Here is a 15,897-nt window from a genome sequence, read left to right on the forward strand (position 1 = left end):
ATTATTTCAAATAGCAAAATCACTTTTTCTTTTTTAATTTTTTTAATGTTTTTATATTATTTTTGAGAGAGAGACAGAGTGTGAGTGAGGAAGAGGCAGAGACACAGGGAGACACAGAATCCGAGGCAGGCTCCAGACTCTGAGCCATTGGCATAGAGCCTGATGTGGGGCTCAAGCTCATGGATGGTGAGATCATGACCTGAGCCAAAGTCGGACGGACACTTAACCCACTGAGCCACCCAGGCGCCCCGTTTTTTTTCTTTTTTAAAATTTATACCATTTGGAGTAAAATTATCTTCCCTAGGAATTTCCAAATATTCAAAAACATCTTGTGCTCTTGTCTCATACCTTTTGACCTGACAAATAAGCTATTAGGCAGCAACATTTCATTGCAGCAAGCTTGCCACGTTCACAGTGAGCAGCTGTGACCACTAATGGGGATCAAAAGCTCCTGCTGGTCAAACTCATAAATACTTCCCCCAAAATCTGAGTTCATAAAGCAGAGTCAAAGAACTTTATTTTCACTCAACGATTCCAAAATCGTTTCTAAATTATTAAATTAGTGACTGCTCCCCACCAAAGTAATCTACAAGCTACAAAATTGTAGGTAGTAAATCTAATGTGCAATCCATCTTTGGGGTTATTTTTGAACAAATAAATCAAGGCCACTCAAAAATGACTCCATGTGTTACAAACAGGCGATTAATTAACTTCCCCACTAGTTCTGGCAGAGCAATTTGCTATGCACTTATTACCTATTAAAGACAAGAAATATGTGGAAGCATTTCTGTTGATGCGGTCAGCTCTAGTTCTAAATATTTTGGTTCTGGAACACTTACAGATTTCCAGGGGAAATATACGCCAAACAACTAAGACCCTTTAAAGACTCTACTGCACAATCCCAAAACTGTCAGTAACATGATAGCTCATTTTCCTATTTGTCAAACAACAGTTCCTTATGGTTCACCAGGCAGAAATTCTAAGATTTCAATGGTAGTCCATAGGAAAAACTGAGCTGTAGGATGGAGCTAGAGCCTGAGTTATGAGTCAATGGTGATCTGAAGTCCAAATTGCAAAGAAAGAGGATATATAAATCTTTGGCTCAATCAAGACTGATGTCCAAATCCAAAGGATCAATATAAGAAAAGAAGCTAACATCAGAAGTCTGCAGTATGCATATATACTTTGAGTCTGGTTGGTGAAAGCATCATGATGAGTTAAGGTCCATTCCCTGTGAAGTCAGATGTCAGACAGCGGCTGGGCATGTGGGGACCCAGAACTCAGTATCTGTTATAGACAGAACTAGTAAGTTTACAATAGCTCTGTAGAAAGTCAAGGTCTTCTAGTCCAAGGGTGGAAAACTGGGTCATTCTCAAGAAACAAAGAAGAAGCCTAGGAGTGGAAAAATAAAGCCAGTAAACCCAGAACTTCCACAAGACCAGCAGATTCCAAAATTAGGAACAGTAATTCAGATAACTCTCACTTACCTACCCACCCACTCTCCCCCCCAAGGATGGTGAGGATGGAGCTCTTGATGGCTTTCTGGCTTGGTTCCCACTGTCTCAAGAACTCCACTGATGCTAGAAGATAAATCACTTGACATTAAGCCCCAAGATGTGCTAGGGCAGCCAGAAACTGATACAGCTTGTAAATACTCCATCAACAATCCTCTTTTCTTTCTGACCTGCAACCTGCCTTTTCCCTCCATCAAGTTCTTCTGATGAGGTAAGGGGAGAGGATTATCGCAAAATGAAAATGGGACTCATTATTAATATCCATTCAATAGCACTAGTAAGATTCCTATACTACCTAAGCTGAAAGGTTTTAAAAATTGAGTCCCAACCGTTAGTTTCTAAATGAAGAAACTGGCTCACAGAGAAGAAATTGTCTCACTCAAATTCACACAGCCTGTTGGTCAAAGAACCAAAACTAGAAACCAGATCTGCTGCCTGCTAATCCAACAGACACCTCACCACAAGACATTGTCCTCAAAGCAGATGGCACCAAAATAAAGTTCTGGGGAAGGTAAACATCCCAGGAATTCATGGCTATTTGTCCCATTTGACAACTAATTTATGTGGATCTGACTGTACTCTTTTTTAATTACTGCTGTGCCAGGATAACTTACAGGTTTTAAAAACATATTGGTCCTGACACTGCATTTCATGACATCTAGAAACAAACAAAAATAAAGGATGGATTTGGATCTGATGCCTCCAGAACACTCCAGGGGGAAACTGACAGACTCCTAGAATGAAATGGTACGCAGTCAGCTGAAGAAGTCCCAGGAAACCCAGATATATGGGTGAGAGATGACATGTTACCAAGCATACGCTTAGAACATGTCTGGAGCTTGAAGGGCACCACTTGAAAAACAGTCATCCAAATGCATTTTTCATATACGGCACTCATAAAGATGCTTTCCTATAATAATCTAACATTTTTCTAATTCCCAAATGTAATGCTAAGACTTGAAGGAAAAAAATCGATGGCAGCAACATATGTTGGAATGGACCCAGTGTATTCAGGTCAATAAAGTAGGATCCCAGATGACTCTTCACACGAATCCTAACATAAGCGGTTGGATGAAGGAAAACTTGGTTTCCAGATGAAACACCAGTTTTAGAAGCCAAAATGATTCTATATCCCAGATGGGATGGGATATGGTGGAATACAATAGGCAACTGATGGAAAAAAGTGTGTTTCCTTCTGCCAGGTCACTTAGGACAAGTCAGGACACCCACTGCACATTCCCAGTCTCCTGCCTCTGACAACTTTGTGGTCATGCTTGACCAGGGCAAACTTATGCTAATTGCAATGTGAAATATACATCAGCAATCACCAACTCAAAATCCTTGGCAAAGTAAAGCAATGCTGAATTTGTCCCCGGAGTAATAACCCATGTGATCTACAATGATTTATGGAAAAACACATGTTAAGAATATTGACAACTTCAAGGCAGTTGTTAGGTAACTTACACAGGAATTTTGTTGTTGTTGTTGTTGTTATTGTTGTTGTTGTTGTTGCTGTTATTTGAAGGGAGTATCTTCCCTGAGAAACCTAGGTGCCTTGTTCATAGAAAAAAAAATGGTGATACCAAAGAGACATTTCATCTCTTGGCTATACATTTATGAAATCCTGAGAAGTGAATTCCTGTTAATTCCTTAGATCTCCATTCTCTGGAACACAGGGCACCTGTAACACAGACCCAGCCACAAATGAATGCCACATAAATGAACGGCAAATATGGATAGAATTAGTACTCACAACTTGTAACATATGTTGAGTAAGGGCTTTCTCTGTGCCCAGAGCCTATAAACATTCTATTCTAAGGAGTGCCCAGCTCCTGTCCACTTGTATTTTTGATCAGATTTGGGGGAGTTGTGTTTTGTTTTGTTTTTAGCTTTTCCCTTTTCTTTTTTCCTGGCTGCAACTCAACAATTACAGGGGAACTTTAATTTATTTACTGATTCAGAGATTGTGATCTATCTCCTTCAACTTTACTCCATTCCTGCCAAATCTATTGGCAATGGAAAATTGCTTAATGGGCACACAGAAACTTGCTGGAAGAGACGAAGTTTCACCAGTTGCTATTGTATTCAATGTTGTACCTATTACCAAAGCACGTGATCTTTCGATAGAATCAACTCTCTATATATGATTCTAAACTGGAGGTGATACTCCTACAACAGCAGTTCTCAAATTTTAAAGTGTTTCAGACTGCCCTGAAGGATTTCTAGGTCCTGTCTTCAGAGTTCTGATTCAAGAGGTCTGAAATGGAGTTCAAGAATCTGCCTTTCTAGGGGCGCCTGGGTGGCTTAGTCGGTTCAGCGTCCGACTTTCGCTTAGGTCATGATCTCCCGGCTCGTGGGTTTGAGCCCCGCGTCGGGCTCTGTGCTGACTGCCAGCTCAGAGCCTGGAGCCTGTTTCAGTCTGTGACTCCCTCTCTCTCTGACCCTCCCCTGCTCACGCTCTCTCTCTCTCTCTCTCCTAGAAATAAATAAAACATTAAAAAAAAAAAAAGAATCTGCCTTTCTAACAAGTTCCCAGATGATGCTGATACTGCTTGTCCAGGGATCACAGTTGGAGATCTACTGTTCTAAAATATCCTACCTGATTCTGCAGGTCATACAAGCAAATCCAAAGTTTAAGTGTAGATATTAAATCATAGCAATGATTAGTTTCAATCTTGCTTTGTGCAAATTGTGATTATGGCATAATAAAGACTATTATATTTTTTCAATATAAGTTGTGAATTTGGGCAGGGTTTCTCTCTGGCATATTGTATGTATGTATGTATGTATGTATGTATGTATGCTAAAAGACTCATTTGATGATCTGGTACTCCACATTTCAGAATACAGAACTAAAACCTTGAACTAGGAAGACTAGGATCACCTAATGGTGCCCAAAGGTATTGTGGATTCATCTTATACCAGGAACCAAGTCTAAGAGGGAAATTCTCAGCAAGGAAAGTTGGATAAGGAAAAAGACTCAGCTTAAATAAGTTGGTATTTGCTCTTAAATTCAGTCAGGTATCCAAATTGAGTATTTTCCAGATGCTAAGGAAACAAGATAATCTCAAGGGCTTCACCATGAACAGATAAGGACTTGGAGGAAAGGAATTCAGGCATAGGCAAATGTATAGCACCTTATTTGGGGCTAGACTAAGTCCTTATCTTAGGATAAAGGCATTATGGAGTGTGAAGTACAGTCCAATTTACTGATGCTTTTCTTGGGTCACAATGTTAAAAACTGTATTCTGAGGACTTGCTTATTTTTATAATGTTTGCAATTTTTGTGGTTATTGCTAATCCCTCCTGGTTTTTCATTTCTTTAAATTGTCATGGTTCTTTGTATCACCCATTAGAAAATAATTCTATTCTCTTTTAGCTGAGTATAAAAAAGCAATATTTTTTCATATTTAGGACAAAAAAAACTAATTATGAGGGTCAAGAACTGTAAAAATCAAAGTGATAGATGCCACAAAGAAAAGCAAGAACTCAGGAGGTATGTTATAGAACACTTAAATCTCACACTTGGACATTTACCACCAGAGGGTTTCTTTACTCAGTCCTTAGAGGATTTTTTATTTCTATATAAGCAACTCATTTATTTAGACCATAATGGGTTCTCTAGGTTTACTTGCTCCAGATCAGGTGTTTCCAGGAGCGAATGGTACATATCATTGCCTCCAAACCTTAATATGTAGAGGAGGTGATCAGTAACTATTTGTTTAATAGCTAACTGTTCATGTGCTAGATATATTAGAGTAGGGACATAGAATTCCCCACCCAGTAGCTTATAGTCTACTGGGATGCATAAGCAAGTGAACAAATTGTTACAATGGTTGTTAAATGCTACCATGAAAGAATGACAGGAGGCCCAAAAAGAACACATGGTGTATCAGGTAAGGCTTTATAGAAGAAGTTTAATGCAGGCTAACACCTGAGGGATGGACTGGAGAAATAGGAATGAGTCAGCCAAAAGGGTAAGCTTAGCAGAAAGAAGAGAGTGCCCAAAAGCCCAGTAGTGAGTGCTACACATGAACTGAAAGGGATTTAGTTTAATCAGAATGCAAAACAATGGAGGTGTTATAAGCAGAGCAACCATATACGTTACCAAGGAAACCAGGACACTTTGGAAATAGAATGGAGTTGCTATTAATAAACACAGAATAACAATAATTTAAATTAAGATGTATGATCACTCAAATTATGCTGCACATTAAGGAGCTTGGGTTTTATTCTAAAGATATAGGAGATCCTCGGGAAAATTGCAAACAAGAACATGGCATGATCACATTTGTGTTTTAGAAGATGATTATGGCATCTGGATAGGTTGAAGGTACCATATGAGAAGTGCAGTTGACAACAGTTCCATAGTTCCACAAAAGATGATGGTTAAACTAGAAAAGTGCCTTAAAAAAATGGAGTCATGGATGAATTCCAGGGAGTCACAGAGGCTGACTTGGAGTTTACCTGAGAGCTACAGAAGTTGCTAACTGGGATAGGGAGAGAGCACTGTCGTGAAGATGTGACTAACTTGTTTTGCCTTCAAAATCTGGCTATCCATTCATGGCCATAACTTTAATTAAGGAGCTCTGATCAGCTTGTGTTTTAAATAAGTGAGACTCAATCATGTTACATATTAAAAACAGAAAGAACTACGTTACTAACTTCCAAACTCCTCTAGAAGTGATACCAGAATAAAATAATATCCATCATGTAAGTTGGGAAGACTGGATGTTCCAATGTTCTAATACCAGTTTTTATTTCTTTTAAATTCATCCTGATCAATCTTGGTTAAAAATCAATAACTCATCTTGGGTTAAGAAAAAGTTTCTTTGATACAATAAGATAAGCATGATTCATAGAAAAAAGATTAGTTTGTTGAGCTTCATCAAAATTTAGACTTCTGTGGGGCACCTGGATGGCTTAGTCAGTTGACTGTCTGATTTAGGATCAGGTCAAGCCCCTCATCGAGCTCTGCACTGACAGCTCAGAGCCTGGAGCCTGCTTCTGATTCTGTGTCTCCCTCTCTCTCTGCCCCTCCTCCATGCATGTTCTGTCTCAAAATAAGTAAAACATTGAAAAAAAGATTTTTAATTTACATTTCTGCTCTTCAAAAGAGTTTGTTAAGCAAATGACAAGAAAAGTTACAGACTAGAAATGTTTTCATATTATACATCTGATTAAAAACTTATGTTCTAAATATGTATTTTTTAAAACTCTCAAAGCTCAATAATAAGAAAACAAACAATCCAATAAAAGGCAAAAATAACTGAACAGAAACTTCACCAAAGAGGATATATGGATGACAAATAAGTACATTAAAAGATATTTGACATCAGTAGTTATTAGGGAAATGAAAATTAAAATTGCTACACATTTATTACAATAGTTAAAACTGAAAAATACTGACTATACCAAGTGTTGGCAAAGGTATGGAGAAACTAGAACTCTTATACACTGTTAAGGGGAATGCAAACTGGTACAATCACTTTGGAACAGTTTGGCAGCTTCTTAAAAATTAAAAATAAACCTTTCATATAATCCATCCATTCTACTACTACTTATTCAAGAGAAGTGAAAGTATCCTTCCATAAAAGGATGTGTATGCAAATGTTCATAGCAACTTTATTTGTAATAACTAAAAGCTGGAAAAGACACAAATGGCCATCCATAGGTGAGTGAATGTGGAATCCATTCCACATTCCATGGATTCCACATTCCACATTTATTCCACATTCCACAAATTGTGTAATATCTATACAATGGAATACGACTCAACAAAAAAGAAATACAACAACATAGAAGAATCTCCAAGAAACCAGAAGAACACAACAACAACAAAAAGATAATATACTGTATGATTCCATTTATACAAAGTTCTAGAAAATACAAAATAATCTATAGTGACATAAAGCAGATCAGTGGTTGCCTGGGGCTGTGGGAGAGAGATAAGAGGGAGAACTACTTTGGGGAGCAATGGATAAATTCATTATCTTGATTGTGGTGACAGTCTCAAGGGCCACACAGATGGCAAACCTTATCAACTGGTACACTTTAAATATGTAGTTGTTCTATGCAAATTCTACCTCAGTAAAGCCATTAAAAAGAAAAATCAATCATGCTTATTACTGAGACTTCTGATGAGCTGAAAAGAAAAGTCAGAGGGGCACCTAGGTAGCTCAAGCATCTGACTCTTGATCTCAGCTCAGGTCATGATCTCTCAGTTCATGGGATTGAGTCCCACAGTTCATGGGACCAAGACCCATGGCAGGCTCTACATTGATAGCACAAAGCCTGCATGGGATTCTCTCTCTCCCTCTTTATCTGCCTCTCCTCCACGTGCATGCATTTCTCTCTCTCTCTCTCTCTCTCTCTCACACACACACACACACACACAATTAATAAATAAACTTTTTTTTAAAAGTCAGAAAGTCTTTTGTGAGATCATCACCTACATTGAAACTGATACTCTAAACGTTTTTATTCCCAAATATGAGCAGAAAGTACACTATTAAGCCAAGCCAAAAACGGGCTATTAGGTAGGGTGATCATACTTCCTAGTGTGCCAAGGACTTTTCCAATTTCCACCTATTATCTGGCATAATTATTAATTAAATGCCCTCGCATTCTCCAAAGGGTCCTGATTTGTAAACAACCAATTACAGATATTCCCCCCGCTTTCCAAAGTTCACATTGTACCACTTCACTTTTACAAAAGACCTATATCAGTACCTGTTTTCAGTCACCAAAACAAACCCAAAGAGGATTTTTGCTTTTGCAAAAAGTGAAAATAACGTTTAGCGTGTGTGTTGCTGGGAGCCATTATAGAGCGAATGTGCAGCATAAGCAGCAAGAGTGGCGCCACCAAGCTCCTCCCCCGGGAACTACACTCAGCTTCTCAGCATCAAATGGCCACAGCTTTGAATACCTGTGAGCATGTGGTGCTTTATCTTAATTTATTTTATGCATTCATTAGCAACATGTGTCCTAAGGTTTGGAAAAGCCTAAGGGTCTGGGGATGCTTAAAAGATTTTCCATATAAATTAATGGTAATTGTTTCTTTACCTTACACCATTTTGACTTATAAAAGGTTTCACAGAAATACTCTACTTTCAGATAACAGGGAACCTATACTCTTAGGCAACCTAGGAAGATGTGATAATCTTCCCAGGTATTTAAGGCAGAAAGCCAATTTGAAAATCACCGAAGTAGCTTTTTTATTTTTATTTTTATTTTAATTAGGCTCCACACCCGACACAGGGCTTGAACTCATGACCCTGAGATCAAAACCTGAGCTAAGCTCAAGAATCAGATGCTTAATCCACTCTACCACCCAGGCGCCCCTGAAGTAGCTATCATAAAAAGAATTTCAAATTAGGCTTCAGAGCATCCAGGGAGATGTTACCCAAAACAGAATTTGGTTAATGAAATACAAACAAAATAAAGAAAGCAAGACATAATTGGACTTCTAATGAAAAAATCAGAATACGAATAAAAGAATCAACATCCATTTCAAGCACATTCATTCCTTTGTTAGCACCCACAAAGTGACAGGACTATGCTGAATGCTAGGAATGCACATTTTGAATGAGCAGCGTGAGCAAACAGGGTGGTTGTAAAGTAATCCTTAAAAAAAAAAAAAGCACAGACTGAACCAGCCAATTCTTAATAGTGAGGTTATTTCTAGTGGTAGCAAAAACTCTTGAGGACAGGGTAGGACTCTGCTGCAAGAATTTTGAGCTCTTTGCCTTCTATTTCTTTCGAGGAACTGTTTTGTTTTGGCAATATTAGGCGTTAAGTAAATATTTACTGAAGAACAAATAAGTTAATTAATTTTCACTCCATGTATTTTCTTAGGCTAAATTTTTTGCCAAAGGCAAGCATCAGCTTGTGGCCTAGACAAAGCCTCCTTATTAGGTCCATGTACAAACACAGTAATAGTTGTAATCACAAGTTAGTCTTGTTCTCTTGGATATTACATCATAGAGTTTGTAGGGAAAAAATAAAGTATATATTGAAAAAATCGATATTAAATACACAAAGTATAATTAAGTAGTGTTGGTTAATTTATGAGGGGGAAGGGGACTCGGCCAAGTCTATGATCGTGGCCTTATGATCATCTCTTCATAGCCACCCAAAATCCTTCCTAGCTGAGGACGATAAGACACAGGTACTGCCCTTGGGTGAGGAACTCCTTTAACCCCAGGCACACACTCCTCATTTGGATCTCAGAGGCATGTGATACATATGCTATTCATTTTGTCCTCACGATATTCAAAATTTGTCTGAAGAGGAGAGTCTAGTATTATGTCAAATCCTCTTAAGTCTAACATTTCAAAAGACTTATTTACCCATTATTAGAGATGCTTGTTTTCAACTAACTAAACCAAATATTGTTGTGAATGATGATGAAAATATAAACCCTGTGATCAGTCCATAGACAATAATATCTATGTAGTGGGTTTTTAGACACAACATATATATAAATTCTAATGAATAACTCTGAATGCCATAAATTAATTGTTGAATTAATTAATTTACCTCAGATCTCAGTCATAGTGATGGAAAAATCCATGCTTTTAACGAAGCTATGGGCACACAGTTGAACTGGCCTCATTCAGTCTCCTTAACTTAGAGGTACAAGTAGAAATTTTCAATTCTTCTCTGAATCTTTTCAGCATCCATAGAAGACTGACCCCTTATGAAAAATGTAGCAAAAAAAGAAAAAAAATACACATAACTAGGATTCAGGGAGCCTGGCCAGGCCAATGAAGAGGTACAAACACTAACATACATTTCTCATGACTCTGGGAGGTGAGCATATGTGTGGAATGGAGAGTTTTCCAATGGAGTTTATGATCATCTCAAACATTTCACAGCACATATCAGGTGGAAGTGTCGATAAACGTGAGACAGTGTCCTCCAAGCTCTCTCAAAGAGCCCTTAGATACAATAAACAAAACTGTATTTCACTCCATAGCTTTAAAAACTAATAGTTCTTAACTTTCTTATGTTTATTTATTTCTGAGAGAGAAGGAGGGAGGGAGAGAGAGAGAGAGAACAAGCGGGACAGGGGTTAGGGGTAGGGCCAGAGGATTCAAAGTAGTCTCTGCGCTGACAGCAATGAGCCCCATATGGGACTACAACGACCAAACTCTGAGGTCATGACCTGAGCTGAAGCCAGATGCTCAACTGACTGAGCCACTCAGATGCCCCTAAAAGCTAATAGTTCTTAAGCAAAATTTAAACTGCAGATTTCTTTTAAGTAAGAATTTGTGTAATTTCTCCATCTCTGAATAATATATTTCTTCTCATTATAGTTTATTTTAACCTCCATGGTAGGTGAGGACACCACTTATGGTTTAAGAAAATTGGGGGGGAAAAAAGGTCAGTCTAGAGTCAGTTGTGGTAGTGGAAAAATATCTGGCCTGTATATTTCATGGAATGTTTTGCAATCACTTTTAAAATCTCTGGAAAGCTACCACTGAAGAACTTTATAGAAATTAAGGAGTTATTGGCAAGCGCTGTTGACTGAGACAGCTCAGTGGAAATATACCAATCCCCCAAAATATAATTCTTGTTCCCTTTCTCCTTTCTCTAGCAACCGCCTGCCATCTAGTGGATGTAATGCAACCTAGTCATGAATCTCTTTCCTTAAAAACAAGTAGCAGTACTCCTCGAATAATGTAATGTTTTTAAATAAGAACAGGGGAAGGGAGGTGATGGGCATGGAGGAGGGCACTTGTGGGGATGAGCACTGGGTATTATATGGAAACCAACTTGACAATAAGCTATTTAAAAAATTAAAAAATAAAATAAAATACGTATATTAAATTAAAAAGCTTATACTACTACTCCACCACCCCCCCCCAAAATAAACTTTATCTGGTAAAGATGTAAAAGAGCCATGTTGGAGTCCTTTCTTACCAAGACTTTTGAAAAACAGATCATTTTCATGCTTAACTAATTAAAAACCAATCCAAATAAAATCCACACAAAATAAAACTAAAATAAAAAATAAATGTTATGTTCATACTTTCTTTTATGTTACTTTTATGCTTATTCAATAAATTAACTTATTCCATGTCAGGATACTGTAATTTTAACATTTGTGCTGAAATCATATAATCAGTATTTACTGAGCACCTCTAATAATGTATGTTATGGTAAATACAAAAAAGTAGGTGCTGTAAACCCAGCTTGTACATTTACAGTCTAGTCAGGGAGAGAAAAATAACCCATATGCAGGAATTAGCCATCATGCTAACTTATGTGGTCCAAGGGAAGGAGAGATCAGTGAGGACAGGGGCAAGTTTGACGGTGACACTTCAAGTGCATTTTAAATATAAATTGGAGACAAATGATCAAATCCTTGGTCCTAGAAACAGCGAAAGTGAATATGCTTTTTTATGGGAATGGGGAATTAACATCTCAAATATAAAGGAAAGGAAAATGGATCTGTAATGATATAGACTCATGAGAGCGGCCACAGCATGTAAATCTGGGCCATATCGTACTATGATCAAGTATCACCTGTGCAAAATTTGCAACATCATGAAAATATTTATGAAAGAGTTAAGTTATATTGCTCCTACCATCTGAACTATTAGACCCTTCCTTAACTACTGGCTGTTTGCAAATGGAACCAAATTCCTGTAATTAGACTCTAAGAATATTCTTTCAAGCCTTCCTACTAACCAAAGAGAAGCTCCTGGTTGCCAGACTCTTAAAATGTCTGGGAAGGGAGGGGCGCCTGGGTGGCTTAGTCGGTTAGGCGTCCGACTTTCACTTAGGTCATGATCTCGCGGTTCGTGGGTTCGAGCCCCGCGTCGGGCTCTGTGCTGACTGCCAGCTCAGAGCCTGGAGCCTGTTTCAGAGTCTGTCACTCCCTCTCTCTCTGACCCTCCCCTGCTCACGCTGTCTGTCTCTCTCTCTCTCCTAGAAATAAGTAAAACATAAAAAAAAAAATTAAAAAAAAAATGTCTGGGAAGGGAAATAGGAGTTCACAGAGCCTGCGCATTAGTGAATTCCCACTCATCATGACCTCCAGGTGACATGTTCCCTCCGCCGAAGGGCGGAGCCAGGCTGCCCTTTGGAGACGCAGGCCCCTCCCTGGAGGGCCAGAGTGGAGCCCCTCACCCTAATCAAGGAACAACGCCCATTCTCCTTTCATTCCCCCCACCAATGGACTTTGTTGCTTATAACTACTGTTCATCTTACTTTAACATGAATTTTAATGTGCTTTCTATTTTAAGGAAATTCTTGATTCTATAGTTAAATTTTTCTGTTCTCATCTACCTGTTCCTTGACTTTTGGTCTCTTCCTATTTATAGGAACTCTATAATAATAATTAAAATTACCATTTGTAGTCTACTATATACCTCTCACTTATGTTCTTTTATCTAATATTTTTAAAAGCACTATAAGATTATTATTGTCTCATTTTTGTAGATAAGAAAACTGATCAGAGAGGTTAGGCAAATTGCACAACATTATGCAGAGAGAAACAAGACAGGAATTTGATTTTAGATCTTTCCGAATTCAAATCTTGTCTGTGTGTGTTGTTGTTGTTTGTTGTACTGGACTCTAACTGCTTTCTACTAAAGAATAGATTTTAAAAGGCTTTTTGGGGGTGCCTGGGTGGCTAAGTAGGTTTGGTGTCCAACTTTGGCTCAGGTCATGATCTCGCGGCTTGTGAGTCCAAGCCCCACGTCAGGCTCTGTGCTGGCAGCTCAGAGCCTGGAGCCTGCTTTGTGTTCTATGTCTCCCTTCTCTCTCTGCCCCTCCCCTCCTTGCATTCTGTCTCTCCCTCTTAAAAATAAATAAACATTTTTTTATTTTAAATAAATAAAAGACTAGTTGATCTTCTTTTGATCTTCCACTGCTGGAGGTGTAATCTCTACATATATTTCCTCACAATTCATAAACCTTCATTTAATCAGATGAATTGATTTGGAAAAAGATCTTTTAGGTCAGGGAGTACAACTTCCCACCAAGAGGAGGATTTTCCCCTATAAAGCATTTATTAATAAAAATTGCATTTTTCTGTTGTGTACCCCCTATGAAGCCATACCACCAATACCTAAGGGTGCCATGTAAATACCATCAGACATTCACCATCTCTCATCTCAAGCCTCTTGCAGCTATAGTTACCTACCCTCCAACTTCTCTACTTCCCGGTGGAAACATTCTGTCATTTCTACTCAAGAGAATCATTTCTTCAGTAGCTAACCTGTCACCTGACCCCAGTGGAAGGACAGGTTAACAGGAAGATGGTTTCTGTCACCAGCTAAAGACTTTCACAAAGAACCATGTGACCTAAACTCACAGCTGATGAGCGGCTAGGTATTCTCAAGAGCCTGTTACCAGTCACATTTCTGACAAGCTCTTGCTCCAAAAGTTCTTTACAACAGAAGGATGGGAAAAGGACTCATATGAGTTCACAGGCCCCATGGAATTATTGGTTTAACCCACTAAAACAACATAAGCCAATGGAAGGTTCCTAAGGAGATGAAAGTCCTGGTTCCCTATGGGCTAAAAACACATAAATTATACAGAAAATAACTTTTACTATATCCCAAGCAACTTCTGTCAAGATGAGAGTAGCTCAAGGTTTTTCTAGAAAATGAACCCAAAGTCAAAGTAGCAGATTCTACCCACTGGATTCTCCTAATTAAGCAAGACATTTACTAAAAGGTATTGGAGATTTAGAAAACTTTTTTTAAACTTTCAGTAATGTCAAATACACACTGTAACTCAATAAACTTGAAAGGGACATTAGGTCAACTCGGTGGGGGTTAGTACTTTGGCGCTGCTGGACTGCAGGCAGATGGCACAGAAGATCATGGAAACCAAAAGCCACAACTGGTGTACACAGGCAAAGATTGCTACTTCTCCATTTGTGCAAGGAATAGCCAGGAAAACCAAGTGCCCTCCTTAGTGAAGATCTATTTTGCAACTAACAAAAGTTAAAAGATTTTTCAGAAAGATAACTGGGGCAGGGGCAGGAGATAAGGTGGGGAAAACCCACACTTTAAAACCTGCTATGCTTGATTCTTAATGGGAGGGACTGGGGGACACACTTCGGAGCCCCTCGAGGGAGGTTACTGCCTCCGCCCCTATCTTGAAGCCCAGTTCCTCGAAGGGCCCTCTTCGAGAAACTGGGTTTCTCCTCGTAAATTCTCCGGGCCTCTCCTGGGGCTTCCCCTGTGACCTCCAGGCCTCATGCCTCTAATCCCTAGATGTGTGATTTACCCTGGGTACGGGTGCTTTCCTTTCCGGTCAGATCTACTTTTTAAAATCCTCATAGAAGTAGGAAATATGCCCCCATTTTAAAGATGGAGGAAGAAAGGCTCTAAAAACCAAGATCTCGAGCAGGATCGAGATGTCGCCCCATCAATCCGAGCTGTGGGTCCTCGGGGATCCTTTGACTTCACGGAGTGGATTTTTTTTCCACTCCCCGGAAACAACGCCGGGAGAGGACGACGTTCACACGGGCACAGCTAGACGTGCTGGAAGCTCTCTTTGCTAAGACCCGGTACCCAGACATCTTCATGCGGGAGGAGGTGGCGCTGAAAATCTACTTGCCCGAGTCCAGGGTGCAGGTGTGGTTTAAGAATCGACGAGCTAAGTGCCGCCAACAGCAGCAGCAGCAACAGAATGGAGGTCAAAACAAAGTGAGACCTGCCAAAAAGAAGACCTCTCCAGCTCGGGAAGTGAGTTCAGAGAGTGGAACAAGTGGCCAATTCACTCCCCCCTCTAGCACCTCAGTCCCGGCCATTTCCAGCAGCAGTGCTCCTGTGTCTATCTGGAGCCCAGCTTCCATCTCCCCACTGTCAGACCCCTTGTCCACCTCCTCTTCCTGCACGCAGAGGTCCTACCCCATGACCTATACTCAGGCTTCAGGTTATAGTCAAGGATATGCTGGCTCAACTTCCTACTTTGGGGGCATGGACTGTGGATCTTATTTGACCCCTATGCATCACCAGCTTCCTGGACCAGGGGCCACACTCAGCCCCATGGGTACCAATGCAGTCACCAGCCACCTCAATCAGTCCCCAGCTTCTCTTTCCACCCAGGGATATGGAGCCTCAAGCTTGGGTTTTAACTCAACCACTGATTGTTTGGATTATAAGGACCAAACTGCCTCCTGGAAGCTTAACTTCAATGCTGACTGCTTGGATTATAAAGATCAGACATCCTCGTGGAAATTCCAGGTTTTGTGAAGATCTGTAGAACCTTTTTGTGGGTGATTTTTAAATGTGGTGGGCTGGACATTCCAGTTTTAGCCAGGCATTGGTTAAAAGAGTTAAATGGGATGATGCTCAGACTCATCTTCTGATCAATGTTCCCGGAGGCATAGAAGGAAAAATGAAGGGCCTTA

The 15,897-nt window shown here is 39.5% G+C and overlaps 1 pseudogene; it reads left to right on the forward strand.

The window, feature by feature from the left end:
* Positions 1–8,347: 8,347 nt before the first annotated feature.
* On the forward strand, positions 8,348–15,739 carry LOC144236843 (homeobox protein OTX2 pseudogene; annotated as a pseudogene).
* The last annotated feature ends 158 nt before the right edge of the window (positions 15,740–15,897 follow it).

Source organism: Crocuta crocuta, unplaced genomic scaffold (genome assembly GCF_008692635.1).
Source record: "Crocuta crocuta isolate KB4526 unplaced genomic scaffold, BGI_CrCroc_1.0 scaffold270, whole genome shotgun sequence".
Classification (NCBI taxonomy): Eukaryota; Metazoa; Chordata; class Mammalia; order Carnivora; family Hyaenidae; genus Crocuta; species Crocuta crocuta.